The sequence below is a fragment of the Ambystoma mexicanum genome, chromosome 14 (genome assembly GCF_040938575.1).
Source record: "Ambystoma mexicanum isolate Mex_15411 chromosome 14, UKY_AmexF1_1, whole genome shotgun sequence".
NCBI classification, from domain to species: Eukaryota; Metazoa; Chordata; class Amphibia; order Caudata; family Ambystomatidae; genus Ambystoma; species Ambystoma mexicanum.
This window is the reverse complement of record NC_090940.1, coordinates 409942120-409959515: the sequence shown is the minus strand read 5'-3', so window position 1 is coordinate 409959515 and position 17396 is coordinate 409942120. Positions and strand designations below refer to the sequence as shown.

The following is a 17396-nucleotide window of genomic DNA, read 5'->3' as shown; positions in this document are numbered from 1 at the left end:
TAACACATTGCGGCTGTGGATCGCCTTGCGATATGTAGGACAAGCATCCAGAGTTTTCTCGGCAGCAGCAGTTCTCCACCTCGGTTGGCATTAGCGCGCACCGATTGCAGGTACACCAGGTGGAAACACTGCCCATGTGACTAGGCCCAGGCTCTTCATATGTTGAAACGTCCGCCCAACTGTTGTCCAAGTTCCCATTGTTTACAGAGCTTGCTCTTTCCAGTAATTCCTCCTCTGAATACTCGGGCTCGTACAGGTAGGGCATTATTGTTGCCATTGTGTGGTAAAGAAACGAAAATAATTTATAGCTGTCATACTGGTATCTGTTCACACGGGCTACAAGCAACAGAGGTAGCTGACCAGAGCACAGAAACGACTCACAGAATACTCAAAGAAATGCAGAGAGAGGCATGGAAAAGAAAATCTGCTTTTGTGTGTTGTGAAATGTTCTGTTTATACTTATCGAGGAAAGAGGCTTCCTGCAGTTTCCATGGCGACACGTCATTAGCTGAGGCGCAGAGAATGTTGACATTAGACACGCTTTCGCGTTGTGAAATGGGCGGTACGCGTCTAGTGATGTCAGGCTCAGGGGCGGGGGATATGATTTAGTGCTGCAAACGCAGGTCATCCAGGGCGTGCGGAAAGTGATAAGATGATCCCAAGATGGCTGCGCCCTGCTGCCTGATTTTGCTTGTGTTCAAGAGACGAAAACTCGGGTAAGGTGCATAGGAAATGTTTGTACGATCGATCGAATTATGGTTAAAAGCACATGGCCGAACCATAGGGACAATAATATTTTCTGACCGAACCATTCCTTTAAATTACTTGGACAGTATTGGCATTTATATATCATTTTTGCACTTGGTAAAATTCTGAGGTTCTGGAAAGGAAAGGTTAGGGGAAGGATAAAGGTTAACAGGTTCTCAGAGCATATGAGCACTTTTCGATCTCCCAATGAAGTATAGATAGAATCTTTCCCAGCAATAACAATTTCAAACAAGTTACCACCGATGAGGGACAGTTAGAATCAAAGTCCCAATTCTTAAAAACTTTGCAGATCAAAAAGATGACAGAGGATGAAAAAGAATATCTAGATTCAGAAATATCCTTAGAAGAGTTTAAAAAAGCTATCTGGAGCTTGAATTTGGGGAAATGTCCAGGGCTAGATGGTCTACCAACAGAGTTTTCTCGTGCAATGCCAGAAAATGTTCTGATTCTGATGAGAGACATGTAAACTGTAAAACAAAGGGAATTTTACCACCTACGTTAAGACACGCAACAATATCCCTCTTGCTTAAACAAGGTTGTCCCTAGTTGGAGCCAGGAAGTTATAGACCTATTAGTTTCGGACAGCAAAGTACTATCCAAAATGTTGGCTGATAGACTATAGAAGATACTCCCAAGTTTAATACAGCCCAACCACTATAAAGATGATGTTAACACCAAAAATAGCCTATGTCCTATGTATCGTTCCTCTCTTCCGGTGAAGAAATCAATATGGAGGAAGATGGGTAGCATAGTCCAATCTTTTCGAGGGAATAAAAAGGTTCCAAGACTGAAACGGTGGAAACTGCAACTACAGGCTGACAGAGGAGGACTGTACATTCCAAACTTTTAGCGATACCATCAAGCGTTCACGCTGTGACATGTTATGCCATTCATAGTAGAACAAAGATGATGAATGGGCAATTGCGGAGGAAACTGGGGCAGGTCCGTTGAACACATGGGCGATCTTATCAACTTCCAATATAGACCGTGGGATTCGCTCTGTCTTAATAGAATTTTTTAGATCTACTTGGAGGGCATATGAAGTTACGTCAAAGTTGAGACCAGGTAGAACCAGCACTTCCTCAATATGGCTGAATCCAGTAATCAAGATAAATAACAAAACTATATTCTGGATAAATTGGTTCGCTGCTGGTATCAAGAAAATCAAAGATTTATTTGAAGGAGAAAGATGGAAAACATTCCTAGAGCTGAAAGAATAATACAACTTTACTGACTGCACATATGGGGAATATAGAAGTTTGAAAAGGGCAGTTAATATGCCAACATTAGACAATTCAGAGTTAATGAACACTCTTAAGGCAATAATGAAAACATGGCATCTAAGATGTACAACATGTTAAGCAGGTTCTCAGAAGGGAATACTAGGATCCTGGATACATGAACAGCGCGCCTTAAAGAGGAAATGATGCAAAATAGATGGGAAGCGTTGTGTGGAAATATCAAAAGAATGTCTTTAAACGTAGGAGAGAGGGCACGTCAAGTTAAGATCCTGAACAGTGTGCTTTGGACACCGGCTCGAATGAATACGCAAGGTTTAATTATGTCAGACATTTGTTGGGGTTGTGGTCATGCTCGAGGAACAATGGAACACATGTTCTTGGAGTGTCACAAGGTGAGACAATTTTGGAATGGAGTTGCCTGTATGATGAACAGAGTGCTGAAGGAGAATCTGGATTTTGACTTTGATACACTGATCCTGGGGAAACCTCGATACTGGAGGACTTGAACCACAATCAAATAACCTGGATTTTAAAAGGGGCTTCAGTGGGAAAAAAAAACTATTCTTGCAAAATTGGAAGTCAACAAGTTTTTTTACATGGAATACTTGGATGGAAGAAATACACACATTGAAAGGGTGTTTTTATCGATGCAAAAGAGTCATTGTTCCAAAGAATTTTGGGGGCCTTGAGTTTGGGTCTGGACTGAATATGTGTCCAACTGAGAAGTTTACCGCTAAGATAAGTAACTCTTTCTGATATTCCATATTTGTGTAAACTGGTTGTGTAGCTTTATATGTGCATTGAGTATTATTATTTGATAAATGTGAACGTGAGTATTGAATGTTATTATACCTTGCTGCCTTATTTTTTTAAATTATTTTTTCTCTATGCCTGCCTTACTTCAGTGTTAGGTATGGTCATTACATCGCAATCGATTGTTGGGGGTTGGTCTAAGGTATATACATTGTTTGAAAAGTGGGGGATTTTTATGTATATATGTGTAAGTTATTGTTTTTTAGCGGTTTGTTGGACATTTTTGAATAAAATGGTTCAAAAAATGAAAATAGAATCAAAGTCAATGGGTCAGAAGAGTGTGCAGGGAACCGGGACAGCAAAAGTCAATTTGAACAATGTCTATTGCGCTGAGGCACTTCTTAGATGGCACAAATGTCTTGCACAAGGTTTGTAGTAAATCACTGTTGTGCCACAAGCTGTTAAGCTTGTGAGGGTCTGAGCTGAGATCAACTCTGCAAAAAGCAGCTACTGCAAGTCTCAAGTGAGATAATGCAAGCTACAGACAAAAGAGGTAAGTACGCCTTAGTCAACACAGTATCTTAAGTTTGAGGAAGAGGATCCAGCTGGATTCTGTTCTGGTTGCAGGGTTGAAATCCTGGGTACCTGAGCCGAAGTCGTGGTTACAAGAGAGAAGACGTCTGGAGGACTCCTGCACTGCAGTTTGAAGGTTGGCAGCTGCTATGGGCTATTTTCAGTTCAGCAGCACTTCGCGGTTTCAGCTATGGGCAAACAGCACCACCGCGAATCTTGCACACTTGATGGACTTTCTTTGTTCTTTGAGTGCAGCCCTCTGGTAGGGTAACTCAAGCTTGGGTCGTCCTGCTTCGGGAGGGTCCTCAGGATCTTCCTAGATCTCTGGTCCGGCATAAAGATGATGCACTCGACTACGGATTTCTTGACCCTAGTCACTCGGTTCCAGCAGCAGGAAAGAAGTACAGTCAGTTGGGGAAGGTCTTCCAGCAAAGTTCGTCTTGGGGTTAGTTGGTCCCACTAACCCAAGGGAAGAAGTCGTCCTCTCCGGAGCGTCTCTAGTCGTTTCGAGAAAGCAGTTTCAGCACAGCAGCATGGCTTCGCCGAGCAGTTCAACAGTCCAGGTGGATGCAGCAAGCTTCTCTTCATGATTCCTTCGTTGAATGTTTCGTCCAGTGGTCGACTCTGCCTTCTGTTCAAGAAGCCTCACTTTTATGCAGGTTTCTCCCATTCATGCACAGCCTAGCTGTCACTCACACAGCAGGGCGACTGTCCTGCAAGGACAGCCAGCCAGCCAATCAGCACTGGGTGCATTCAGGTAACCAAGGAGACTACGGACAGGGAATTTCGGGCAGCCAGAGGCAGGGTTCAGTACTGAAGCCCGCCGAAGGCAAAACAAACAAAAGGGTTAAACCTGGTTTGCCGCGCAGAGTAAAACCCAAGAAAGACCTCACAAGCAAGAAATGGCGAAAAAGACGACCGGGGCCATTTTGACACAATGGTCACCCATGATGCTATACTGCAGCTGAGGATTCAGCCTGTGGTAGAAAAGCACAATGGTAGAAAAATGAAACCACTGAAACCAGCCATTTAAAGTCCTGAGGGCAACATAAAAAATTTGACATAAGTAAGTAGGGAAAGGGGCTACTAAGTAACTCCCCAGCACTCCACATAGGATCGTGTGTGCTGGACCTACATAGGAAAAAGGGAAGTAAAGTCAATTTCACTTTACTACTCTTCGGAACAGTAGTTTACCCATGAGAAAGTATTTAATCCTTATGAGAAATACAAAGTACTTCACTGTGACACTGCACTGAAGGTGCTGTGTGTCACAATACAAAAGGTTGATGCTTATGGAGTTTGTCAGACTCCAAAAACAAAGCAAACACAGAGTCCAAATCAGATAAAATACATGAGAGAGTGTGAAAAAGGTCTCACTCATTCCAGGATACAAATTAAAAAGTCCTAAAGTCCAGCAAAATAGCTAGGGGTCTCTAAGGTTGAAGGGAAAATGCACATAAATTAGAATTCGCCCTAACAGATACCCGGCAGGAGAGTACACAGGGATCTGTATGAGCCAAAAGAAGGATATTCCTAGCAAGGGAGTACACCAGGAAATTCAGTGTTGTGTTGGAAAAGAGCTCCTGTTCTATTATGGTTTTTAAAAAAAAAATTTTTAACCTGAATATTTCAATAAAGAAGTTCCTGACAGGGGAGTATACCAGGGAATCCAATGTTCAAGTCTTTTGTTGAAAGTTCACATTTTGCTTTGCTGTCCTGAAAAACTGTAAACAACTGTTTCCTGCTAGATTCCAACCAGTTTTGATGGAACTTTATTATATCATTTTTTTTTGGTTAACATTGAACATTGTGCTTTGCCATCCTAAAGTCTATAAAAGATTGTCTTCCAATCCATTTCAAGTTGTATTGTAGAAAGAACATTAGGCAGGTCATCTGAAAGTGGAATACCCAGGAAAGAGACATTTCCATCACCTGTAATATTTGGTTAAACAGAGTCCTTTCCTGGAACAGTTCAGGGGAAGGGAAGTTAAACCCTGGAGACAAGGATTGTTCTGCCGAAGTTGGATGTATGTATGGTTTTGCATACCTTGGTTGAAGTGACAACAAGAACTATGTTGTACCTTTTGATTTTGTATGTTAGTGTGAGTGTCAGATGTATTTTGGACACAAGGTCAACTTTCTTTAGTCTTAGTTTATATAGGTAGGAACCTTTTACTTTTGGTAAGGGAAAGAGTGGCCTTTTTCCACACTCATTTTCTTTAAATAAATATGCCTTGTTGAGAAACATGTAACTTTGTGTCCGCCTCTCATTGCTGACCCCTCGCATAAAGAAATGGCTTTGCCAGTGGAAAGTCATTTTCAGTGTGGAGCCTCCTAGTCATCCGTAGCAGTTTGCCAAGGGTAAGCAGCCCTCTTTTCACTATAGTGTCCCAGCTTCTTTCCAGGGGGAACCCATAACTGAGAGGGATCCCGCATGTCCTTCTGCAGCTTGCCAGTTTCCTGGGAAGACATCAAATCAAGCCTCGTCGAGATTGTACCAGTGGTGACACCATGAGTCTTTCAAGGCATTTTAACGATGGTAACACAGAGGGTCCTTCATGGCTTCTTACCGGGTCACCACCTCAGAAGGCACCTCCGTATCCCGACACGTGGGTTTCCTGCTTCAAATTCCCAGCATCTCATACAATGGGCCTGCTCCGAATTCTCTCTGCCGTTACTTGCTCTGGGATCAAGGGTTCTCGAGAGTGATCAATAGGAAGAGAAAATAATCCTCTGGCTCACTCTGCAACAGTCCCATTTAAAAGCAACCACAGACTTTGCCTCGACCTTGCCCTTGCCTCCACAGTCTGTTAATACAACCTTGTTGGGGCAACAGCCAACTGGGCCTCCCGGTAAATACCTCCACTACAACACAAAGCCTCCTGCCATCAGCGGAATCCTTTAAACCAATGGTTGGCTTGCCTGAAATTTCCTTGACCAGCTTGGATTACGTCATGCCCCCGGGCTCGATCCTTAAGTTTTTACAAACCTTGGACAGCTCCCGCCCCCAAAGGCAACCCACATCGTACCAAGTTAAAAATCCGTATGGACACAGTATTGGCCACTTCAGCCTCGACATCTTCTAGTGTGGATAGTTTCTTTAAACTATGTCTTGTGCATTCTTCTGCCCTGGCTGTATTCCTAAAGGGTGTGCCATCGTTGGGTTGTGGGGATGCAGTCGCTTTCTTATCTTTAGATAAGGTTAGTGCTTTGTTACCTAAATTAGATCAATGGCTTTCAGGTACTCCCCGTTGGTACTGTGCTATCAGAGCCAGAAAAATGTTGGAGAGAGGTCCCTCGAAAAACAGGGGGCAAACAGAGGCACACTTATTACAATACATTTGTCAAGAATCAATGCATTTGAGTCATTCAGTTCCAATGTTTTCTCAAAAAGAATCATTTTTATGTGTATTTTTCAATAATGAATATATAGACAACTTAGATTTACCAATAAACATGTACTTTTCCAGTTTCCAATGACAACATATAAAGGGTATATACTTTTTTGTGCAATTCACATATATTTCTCAAGGTCTATGTCACATTTGTGGCCGTATGATTCATATTACAGTCACATATGCATCAAAGTTACAAATCATTGTTTATTTTCGGTTTGTCCAGATATCTTGACAGGATTCGGTGACAGTTTGCACTGAGGGCACTCAGAGTTGTATCTCCTATCCTTAGACTACTCGTTTCGGGCTTTCTTAGCCCAATCAAGATATCCAGCCGACTCTGTACCAGCCTCCGCTGCCTCCTCAGCCCCCAGCTGCAGTCCCTGTGCCCCAGCCTCCGGCTCCAACTACTTCTCCACCTCCGTTGGATCCTCCTGATCCGTAGGACACGGATGATGATGAGGAGAAGGATCCGGACACTCCATCCTCAGCCAAGGCCTTCCATAAACGTCTTGCTGGGCTGGCGGAATACCTGGGCCTACCCCAGCCCGAGGTCTAGCAGCCGGCATGGGGGTTCTGGCTGAAGTCCTCACGCAACGCCCCTCGGCCAAAACGGGGATTCCTATGCAGACCGGTGTAGTCTCCCTGGCCAAGAAGGGTTGGCTTATGCCCCACTCTGCCTAGCCGGTCAATCGATGCCTGGACCCCAAGTACAGGCAGATGGAGGGTAATACACTCTTGCTCTCGGCCCATCCTCAGCCACACTCCACAGTGATCGCTGCAGCATCACTATACTCCAAGCCTCAGTCGTCCTCAGCCGCCTCCTCTGCGGCTCTACTAGGCAAGGAGGAGAAGACCTTGGAGGTGTACGGCAAGAAACTATTCCAATGCATCCCTGCACTGTCTTCAGGCCACCGCCGATGCCATGCTGGCTGCCGCTAACCAGAGGTTATGGTGGGAAATTGCGGACTTCCTCCCGGAACTCCCTACGCAGAGCCAATCACGTTTTAAGGCAGGGCTGGCAGAGGCCACGCTGGTGGCACATGACCTCATGGAATCCACCGTGGCCCATATCGACACCTCTGGCTGTGCCATCTGTATCGCCACTGACATGAGCAGGACAGCCTGGCTCCGGGCCACGAAATCCAACCCGGACGTCCAGGAACGCATTTTAGATCTACTGTTCGAGGCGGGGGTGGGGGCTCTTCCACCCCACCAAGGGCGAAGATCTGGGCAAGAAGAAAAACAGCTCACAAACGGCCAAGTCTTTATCCATCTTGACAAAGACCACGCCCAAGTCATACACCCAGTAACAGCAGCGCTCCGACAGGGGGCGTATGTATGGAGGGTTCCGGGGCTTCCAGGAACGGAGTTCCAGGCAGCCGGACCACTCGCTGTCTCAGAACCAGTTCAAGCAACAAAAATGGGGGGGGGGGTGTAAGTGCTTTTTCTAGTCCCCCTTCTCCGCGTCAGCCTCAGAGGGAAAGAAGGTATGACATGCCCCTTCGGGTCCACGTGTCTCCAGTGGGGCCAGGCTTGCTCTCCATGCACATATTTGGAGCCAGAATTTCGCGGACCCCTGGATCCTCTCTGTAGTACCCACGGGGCACCACCTACCTATCCCAGCCTCTCCTTCCCTCCCCTCCACTCCCTCAGGTTGGGACAGCAACTCTTCTGGCGGAGATCCGGTCGCTCGTAGAGAGCCAGGCAGTGGAGGAAGTCCCAGCCTCCCAGCAAGGCTTGGGCTTTTACTCCAGGATTTTCACCATTCAGAAGAAGAACCAGGCGGGCCTGAGAGTTGTGCTGAACCTTTCCACTCTCAACCACTCCTTACCCCTTCAGAAATTCAAGAGGGGGTTATGCCAGCTTTTATAGCAGAGACATTGTGCAAGGGAGACTCGATGTGCTCCCTGGATCTGAAGGACGCGTACCTACACGGCCCGATTTGGCAGCCTCCAGCGGGGCCTCCACATTTACCCATACCTCGACGACTGGCTCGTCAGGGCTACATCTCTGGAAGTGGTTCACCACTCTTCCCGTGCCCTTATGAGCACACTGGACGATCTTGGCTTCTCGCTCAATCTCAAGAAGTCGCAGCTGCAGCCCACGCAGACTCTGACATTCTTGGACCTCATCTGGGACACGTGCTCGGAGACGGTATTCCCGTCGGAGGACAAGATCTCGGCCATCAAGAGGGCCATCACCCACTTTCTCAGCAGAGAGGTGACCTTGGCATGGAACCAGGAGCGGAATTCGCAATCCGAGATGATCAACGTTCCTCCATCTCTCCACCCGGACCTAACAGGGTGGTCCAGGGACTGCATCCTACGGACGGGCAAGATCTTTCAGCCGACCACCCCACAGGCCACCATCACCACAGACTCCTCGCTCGAGGGCTGGGGAGCCACTCTGGACGATCTCTCGGTCTACGGCACTTGGGCCCGATAGGAGCAGGAATACACATCAATTGGTTAGAGCTGAATGCCATCTGGCTAGCGCTCAGAGCATTCCTACCGCTTCTCAAGGGCAAGGTTGTCCTCATCCAGACGGACAACTCGACCAGGGAGGCACCCCTCCTCTGTGCAGACTGGCAATCAACATGTGGGAGTGGGCCATTAAAACATCTACCTCTAATCGACCTCGTTATTCAGGAGATCTACAACAGTTGGGGTCATCCCCAAGTGGATCTCTTTGCCACCTGGCACAACAAGAAGTGCCCTCAGTTCGCCTGCTGGCAGGGCCAGGGCCCCGGCTCCCTGGGCGAGGCGTTTTGGCTTTAGTGGAACGGTATGAGGACTTATGCTTTTCCTCCCACACCACTAATTCACAGAGTGATTAGCAAGATCAAGGAGTCTCGCCAACTCAACATCATTCTAATAGCTCCATGGTGGCTGACCAACCATGGATTTCGGAGCTGCTCACCCTCTCGGAGGTGCCTCCGATTCTTCTCATGACGGGCCCAGCACATCTTCTGGCACAGCAGGGAGGGTCCCGGGTCATCCACCCCGCATCACAGAAACTAGCCCTCACAGCATGGTACCTGAGCAGGCAGCGTTGCGGCACCTCAGCCTCTCCCAGGATAATCTGGAAATCGTACAGGGCGCAAGGAGCAAGGCTACCAGGGCCCAGTATAAAAGTAGACTCCAGGGAAATCGACCCCCTGGCATGTACCTTGGACGACGTGCTCCCCGTCCTCGGTGCACCTCGCCCACTCTGGTGTGCAGGTTGACACCTGCTGTACATACTTCGCAGCCATCGGAGCTTACAGGAACTCGGAGGAGGGAACCTTCTCCTCCATTCCTATCGTTAAGAAGCATTTGACGGGGCTCGCAAGGCTCTACCCGCCTGTCAAGAGGCCACACCCCGTGTGGGACCTCAACATTGCCTTGGGGCCTGTTAGGGAGAATTCTCTGTTTAGGCTGAATTTCCTAACCTAGTGAGTCCCCCAGCAGCTTTGCTGGATTTTTGGGGTTTATTTTTTCTCCTGCCAAGAGTGAGACTCTTTTACCCTCACTCTTGGACATGATTTGAGTGTGTTTCTTTGAATCTAGATGTGTTTAATAGGCTATGGGGTCTTTTACCCCATAGGGCTTCCTGTGTTTTTGTGATGTGTGTTACACCGCACCCTCAGTGCAGTAACACAGGGGTGTCATAGTGACCCCCCCCAGTATAGACTCCATACCTTGGGACTGACTACTGTCTTCCAGGGCATGTAAAGTCACCATTGACTTTACTAGTCTTAAATTCTGAACAGAACCAGTACAGACCATCATATTATAGACGTACTGGCTAGGGCAATTCAATTGCCCCAGGGTCTGTTAGTCGAGGGGGCACGTCTCTGTCCCCCCTGATCGAGTTTTGGCTGGTGGCAGTGGATACTACTTTTTATATTCAACCGCAAATATTTTCCTATGGGATTTCCCATTGTTTTAGGCTACTATCTTTCTTTAATTATTTACGGTAGCCTCGAACACACCGCCGGTTTATTTAATTAATATTAATTCTCCGGTTGGTATTTTTTGCCAAAACTTGATTCTAAAATGGCGTTTGTGTTCTCTTCTGTGACTCCAACCCAAGTCGAGCCCTTTGTTCCACATTTTGGCAGGCTTCTCCATAGAAGCCCTCCAAAGTGGTGCCTTTCTGTCTGGGGTACTTAGGAGGGGGGGGGAGGGGGATTTAGGCACCCTGGACTGAGTTGCCTAGACAACTCCAGTCGCACTCCGTCCTGATTGGCCCAAGTGGTGAGCCGGCCGGCTCACCACTTAGCATGTTTGAGTGACAGCTAGGCTGAGTGAATGGGGGTTTTCTGCATAAAAGCAGGGCTTTGGGGACTGGAACTTCAGAAGTTGCCACCGGACCTAAGAATCCGACGAGGGAGAAGCTGAGCCGACCTGCCACGACGACACCACCGGTGGAGCCCTTCTGGACCGTCTCACCACTTTTCCCAACAACAGAGGAGATCTCCAGCCAGAGAGTCTTCTTCCTTTGATTGGTGGGGATAACCAGTTTCACCGTCTTTTCGCCTTCCCGACGTACCTCGTGGCCGCCTTGCCTGTGCCAAGCACCCCGGCAATACCACCTTTAACCGGAAAACTCTGCGGCTGGTTTCTTCCCTGGCAGTGCAACGACCTTCATCTGTCCTCCAAGTCGAGATCTTCTCTTCCCCTGGACGACGACGCGACTTGCACCCACTGCCAGGAACAACTGCCACCGCTGGAGGATCCCTCCCACTTAAGGTACCGTGTCCCGCCTGGCTTCCCTTGCTACCGACTGTACGGGGTAGATTTAGCCCCCGGCTTTCGAACCTGGGTTAGCCTGGGACACCCTGGCTAAACTTTCCTAAGCGCCTCTAAACTCTTTTTGAACTCTCTGCAAGACTTTCTAAGCCTAGTGTAACTGTGTGATCTTGGGCGCATTTGTGCTCTGCTCTCTCTAAGAGTGGGCCCAGCCTTTGGACTTTGGCTCACCAGTGACTTTTGCTCTTCTGCCTTGCTAACAGTGTTCCTGAATCTTAGAGTGGTGTACCTTTCCATATTCTGTCTTTTTCCCTCCCTTTTTCACAAACTTATTGGAGTTCTATCTAGTCAAGCGCTCACCTCTGTATGAAAATAAGTGGTGTTTTACTAAGACTTATCTGATAAGGAAAAAGGGGTGTATATATTACTATAGTAACTGCGTTTAGAATATTTTACAATAAGAGTGCTGGAGTGTTTCAAACAGTGTGTTTTTAAATAAATAATTATATACTTTGATACCAAAGCTCTGGTCAGTGTTTGCTTGTATTGGTGTGTCTGAGTGCCTATTGTGTATACTTTGCATACTGCCTAACTCTTCTTGAGAGAAGTCTGACTGCTCAGCCACAGCTGCCAGGTAAATCTGGGTGGTACAGACTGCTACCAAATGGGTTTACTGCTAACACCTGTAGTCCTAAATCTTTTGCACTGTTCCCTAAGGGAACTGCACAGGTTTCTGCCTAACAGGGCCCCTGGCGCACAAACCGGTTGAGCCAATGGCGTCCGCGGACATCATGCTGGTCACCATCAAGACGGCCTTACTAGTCGGCCTCACCGCGGCTCGTAGAGTCTGCGAAAAATCCAGTTGCTGGTCACCTCACAACCTTTCACAGTGACAAAGTAGTCCTGTGGACACACCCAGCATTTCTGCCCAAGGTGTCATCTACTTTCCACTTGAACAAGGTAATAGTCCTTCCTACGTTCTTTGCCGATCCTAAGGACGAAGCACAGAGAGTGCTGCACTGCCTGGATGTCAGGCGTGCCTTGAAATTCTACTTGGACAGGACCAAGGGCTTCCGCAAATCGGACACCCTGTTTGTCACTTTCAGAGGCGCAAGACCAGGCTATCGGGCCTCCAAGGCTTCCATATCCCACTGGATGGTCTTGGACATCAAGGAGGTGTACGAGGGCCAGCTCAAGCCGCTTCCTGCCAACATGCACGCTCGCGCAGTCAGGGCCAAGGCGCAACGGCCATTGCTTTCCAGCGCCATGTCCCTTGGCAAGTCATAAGCAGGGCGGCCACTTGGGCCACTCCCTCAGCTTTTTCCAAGCATTACTGTTTGGATGCCGGCTCTAGGTCTGATGCGGCTTTCGGACAGGCAGTTCTCAGGAACATATTTGCTTAAGGAGGCTCTCCTCTCCACCGTGGGGCTACATTCAGTTGTAATCGCCCATGCAGTATGGAGGAAAGGGGACAGGATGTAAGAGTAATTATAAGTTACTCACCGTAGTGACTAACATACTCTTAGTCCCTAGTCCCCTTTCCTCCATACGTCCCACCATCCTCCCCCCTAATAGTACTGGTGTCATTAGGCAATGTTAAATCTATTGTCGACGCGTCAATGGGGACTGAGGTGTGGCGGCGGAGTCAGGGCAGCGCATGCTCCCTGGGCCGTGCGCCTCTAAATTTAAATGGGAAGGAGTTTTTTCTGGTGAAAAGGGTTCCGTCTCCCGTCCCTTGGAAGGGACACCCATGCAGCATGGAGGAAAGGGGACTCGTTAGTCACTGCGGTGAGTAACTTATAATTTCCCCGTCATCAAGCTGGGAATCCTCATTAAGAGAAAAAACTGTTTCACTTATAAAATGTCTTTCTCCTATAAACCAATCACTGAGCTCTTGGTCATACTGCCCCCAGCCAATGACTGCCCTCTCCCCACCGCCTCCTCTGGCAGCCATCTTCCGATTCGTACCACACGTCCAAGTGTTGGGAGTCCTTGTGTTTCGCTCTTAGAGCTTTCTGTGTTTTTTCATGCTTTTTGCTAGGAAATTCCTATTTTTGTTCGATTGAGCCTGTGTGCTCTATCGTTTCTTCATCCGACTAACAGGGATCCGTTTGTCGGCATCTTTTATCGCCCCTCAAGGGCAGAATCGTCGAGTGTTTCTTCTTCGAAGTTTCCAGAAGGCCATCGGGCCTACTCTGCACAACGGACCATGCACCAGCCGTGGTTTGAGGAATGTGTTTGTGGAGGACAAGCATTCCCAGTGCCTTTGTCTTCTCCCGACACACAAGGAGGAGGATTGTGAGATCTGTCGTGGCTTTACCAAGCTCACCATCAAGGATCAGCACATCACACTGGCGGCATGGCTCAAAGCCAAGGCCTATGCCCCATGTGGTTCGCAGGGATATGCCTCACCCGGATCCAGCCAGTCAGAGCAGGCTTCTAAGTCTTCCATCTGTGGGGGCCCAAGACAAGGCCAAGCACCACGAGTCTGTTTCCGTCAGGGTCGCGGCACAAGCGTTTCCTGCGATGAGCAGGGTGCGCTCATCCTCTCCATCGGCCATAATCTACAGCCATCGGTCCAGTTCTTCGTCGAAGAGGAAGTCGGCACCCCTGGGAAGCTGTGGGAGAAGCCGGAGAAGGACAGGCTGCAGGGTAAGGTGTCTGACCTGCCCGTGAAGGCCCAGGTGATCCAAGCTAAATCATCCTCAACCATCGAGTTTGTGGTGACCGCCCTTTCAAAGGTGAAAGGGGCTAACCTGGTCCAGGGTGCCCCGACAGCAGCAAGAGTGACTGTTCCTCCCAGGCGGCAAGTTTTTGCCGAAACAGTGGAAAAGACTCTGGAAAAGAGGATGCCGTCCCTAAGCCCGAGACGGACCCCTCAGGACACAAAAAGGGGGGGTGGGGTGGAAGTGCTACAGGGCACAGATATTTCTTCTGAAGAAGAGGATATGGGTTCCGTCCACACGATCCCAGAAGACGTTTGGGATGACGACGACAACGTCGAAGGAGGTAGTCGTCGCCAGGGGGGGGGGGGGGCGACATATGCGCTGGGCCCAGCGAGCCTTCTCCTCTCCCGAGATCTCCCAGAGATTTGTCGCAGGACATTCTTTCGAGTCTCCACCTGCTGGTGTCGGAGATACAGAATAGGATGCCGACGGCACTGCTGTCCCTGTTGACACCCGGGCCACCAACGCTGAAGAAAAGGAAGCTGCACCCTACACCGCCTCAACAGCTGCCACATGTGCCCCCGTCCCCCTAGGAATACAGAGGCAGATGCAGTGATGAGAGACACAGACATCTCTCCGCCTCCACAGGCTTCTTCCCCGGACGAAGTGGGCTCCTTCCACTCCATGGTCGCCCGCGCATCGGAACTCTTGCAGCTCACGCCAGAGGAAACATAGGAGAGCTTCCTTTATCAACCCCGGGAGGTGAAAAGGAAGACCATTCTGGCGGTTCCCCTCCTGGACGACGTCTGGGATGAGGCCTGGCGCTGCTAAGAACCCTGCCTCAGCCCCGGGGAAAAGAGACCGGCTAGAGAAGAAATACCCAAGTGTCTGCAGTCACAGCCATCACCGGACTCAGTGGTCTCGGCGGCTGCGTGAAAGAAGTCATCCAACAAGTCATCCATAGCCTTTGTTCCCCTGCACAGCGAGGGGAAGAAGTTGGACGCCGTGGGTACAAAGGTCATCTACCCGGCGGCTACGACGGTCAAGGTGGCTAACGCCTTGGCGATTCTGGCCAGGAATGACCACGGGTTATGGTACAAGATGGCCCCTCTACTGGAATTCCTCCCAGGGACAACCGGGTTGAGGTGATGGAGATTCTTCCGGAGGGCGAGGTGGCGTCAGACCACTCCATCACCGTGGCCCTGTACATTGCAGACACGGGGTTCCGCCAGATGAGCAACAGGGTTTGCCTCCATCATCGTGGCTGGTTGAAGGCCACCAACTTTAGGCAGGAAGTCCAGACGAGGGTCCTGGACATGCCGGTGGAAAGGTCGTCGATGAGTCTCTTCAGGCTGGTTCCATGTGATAATTCCGCCGCAAAAATATTGCGATACAAAAATATCACCATATTTTTGTGGCGAAATGCACAATGGACCCTGCGGGGACACCCCCGCCACCCCAGCATCATTTTTTAATGTGCGGGGGACACGCCCGCAATCCCCGCTCCCACATAATATCCCCAATAAAAATATCGCCTATGGCGAACCAAACGGCCATATTTACGGCAATATTTTTGTTGGGGATATTAATACCTGATGCCCTTAAGGCCATCAAGGCTGACACAGAGACAGCCCATGCCATGGGCACGCTGCAACAGCACTGTCTGTCCTTTCGTTCATCAGACGGGAAGTCAGGCAGATCATCGAAAGGTTTCGGGAGAGGCTCGTCCTCTTTCCGCAAACCCTCCCATTCCACGACCCTGGAAGCTTACAGGGGTCGTTCCAAGGCCTTCGGAGGTGGCCGCCATTGTCAAGGCTTCAAAGGTGGTGCACAGGCCTCCAAGCAGGACTGAACCGGGCAAGACGTCGGGCCCCCAACCCTGCACCCCAGTGGGATGCCGGCTGGCGAACTTCGTCAGCGTGTGGGAAAACATCTCCACCGATCGATGGGTGCTGGACGCTCTAACTCACGGACACACTTTGGAGTTTCAGCAAAAGTGTCTGCGGATACCACTGGTAGCCCAGCAGGAACAACACATCCCTCAGCTGTGGCTGGAGGCTGGAGGTTCAGGCCATGTTAAAAAGGGGGGCGATGGAGCTAGTTCCAAAGCGTCTCCAGAGTTTACTCCCAATACTTCTTAGTAAGTAAGAAGACTGGGTGCTGGAGACCCATACTCGATTTACGACGACTCAAAAAGTACATAAATTCCCAAATATTCAGGATGGTCACGTTGCAGCATGCGCTCGGCCAACTGGAGGGGGGGGGGGCTTCCTGTCGTCGCTCGATCTAGAGAACACGTACTTCCACGTCCCTATTCACGAAAGACATCGCAAGTTCCTGCGCAGCATTGTACAGGGGAGACACTACCAGTTCAAGGCTCTCCCCTTCAGATTGAAGTTGGCGCACCCAGAGTCTTTACGAAGTGCTTGGCACCGTTGGCGGCCCTTATGCACCTACAGGGAATATATGTGTACCCATACCTCGACGACTGGCTCATCCATGCCAAGTCAAGGGACATCGCTGTTGATCACACAGAGAGGACCCTCTGGCTGCTGACTGATCTGGGGTTCTCGGTGAACTATCCAAAGTCCTGCTTGATTCCATCGCAGGATGCGCTGTTCCTGGGGTCCAGTCTCAACACAGTGTCCTGCCTGGCGGTCCCCTCGGAAGAAAGAATAGTGGCCATTTTGGGCAAGGTGCAACAACTGTTAGCACAGAAGATCACCACGGTGCGGATGGTCAAGTCGCTGCTCGGCATGATGTCATGTAACTACCTGATCAGGCTCTGCAGGTTGCTGATGCAACCCCTCCAGGAATTCCTAAACGCCCGCTGGATCCAGGTGTCCGGAAGCTTCAAGGGCAGGATTGTGCTCGACGAGGAGTTCCGTCAAGCAATAAAATGGTGGGGCATGCGTGCCAACATCGCCGGGGTCACAGACTTCCAGAGGCCGCCGTACCTGGAGACGGTCACGGCGGACGCTTTCCTGGAGGGCTGGGTAGCCCACACCGGATGTCTCCATGCCAGAGGCCTGTGGCTACCGGAGGGGAAGAAGCTACACATCAACGTCCTGGAACTACGGACAGTGTTTTGGGCCCTCAAGTAATTTCTTCCGTCCCTCAAGGGCAAAGTGGTGTGGGTCTTCATGGACAATACCACCACAATGTTTTACATTAGGAAGAAGGGGGGCACCAGACACAGACAGAAAGACACTGACTCTTTGCCATTGCCCAGGGGATGTTTCTCATTCCGTTTCACCTAGTCGG

General features: G+C 49.4%; 1 protein-coding gene across 3 annotated transcripts in view; it reads left to right on the top strand.

Moving 5' to 3' along the window:
• The window catches only part of KNL1 (kinetochore scaffold 1), a 1870945-nt gene that overhangs the window by 1634107 nt on the left and 219442 nt on the right, over window positions 1–17396 (top strand). The window lies entirely within an intron of this gene.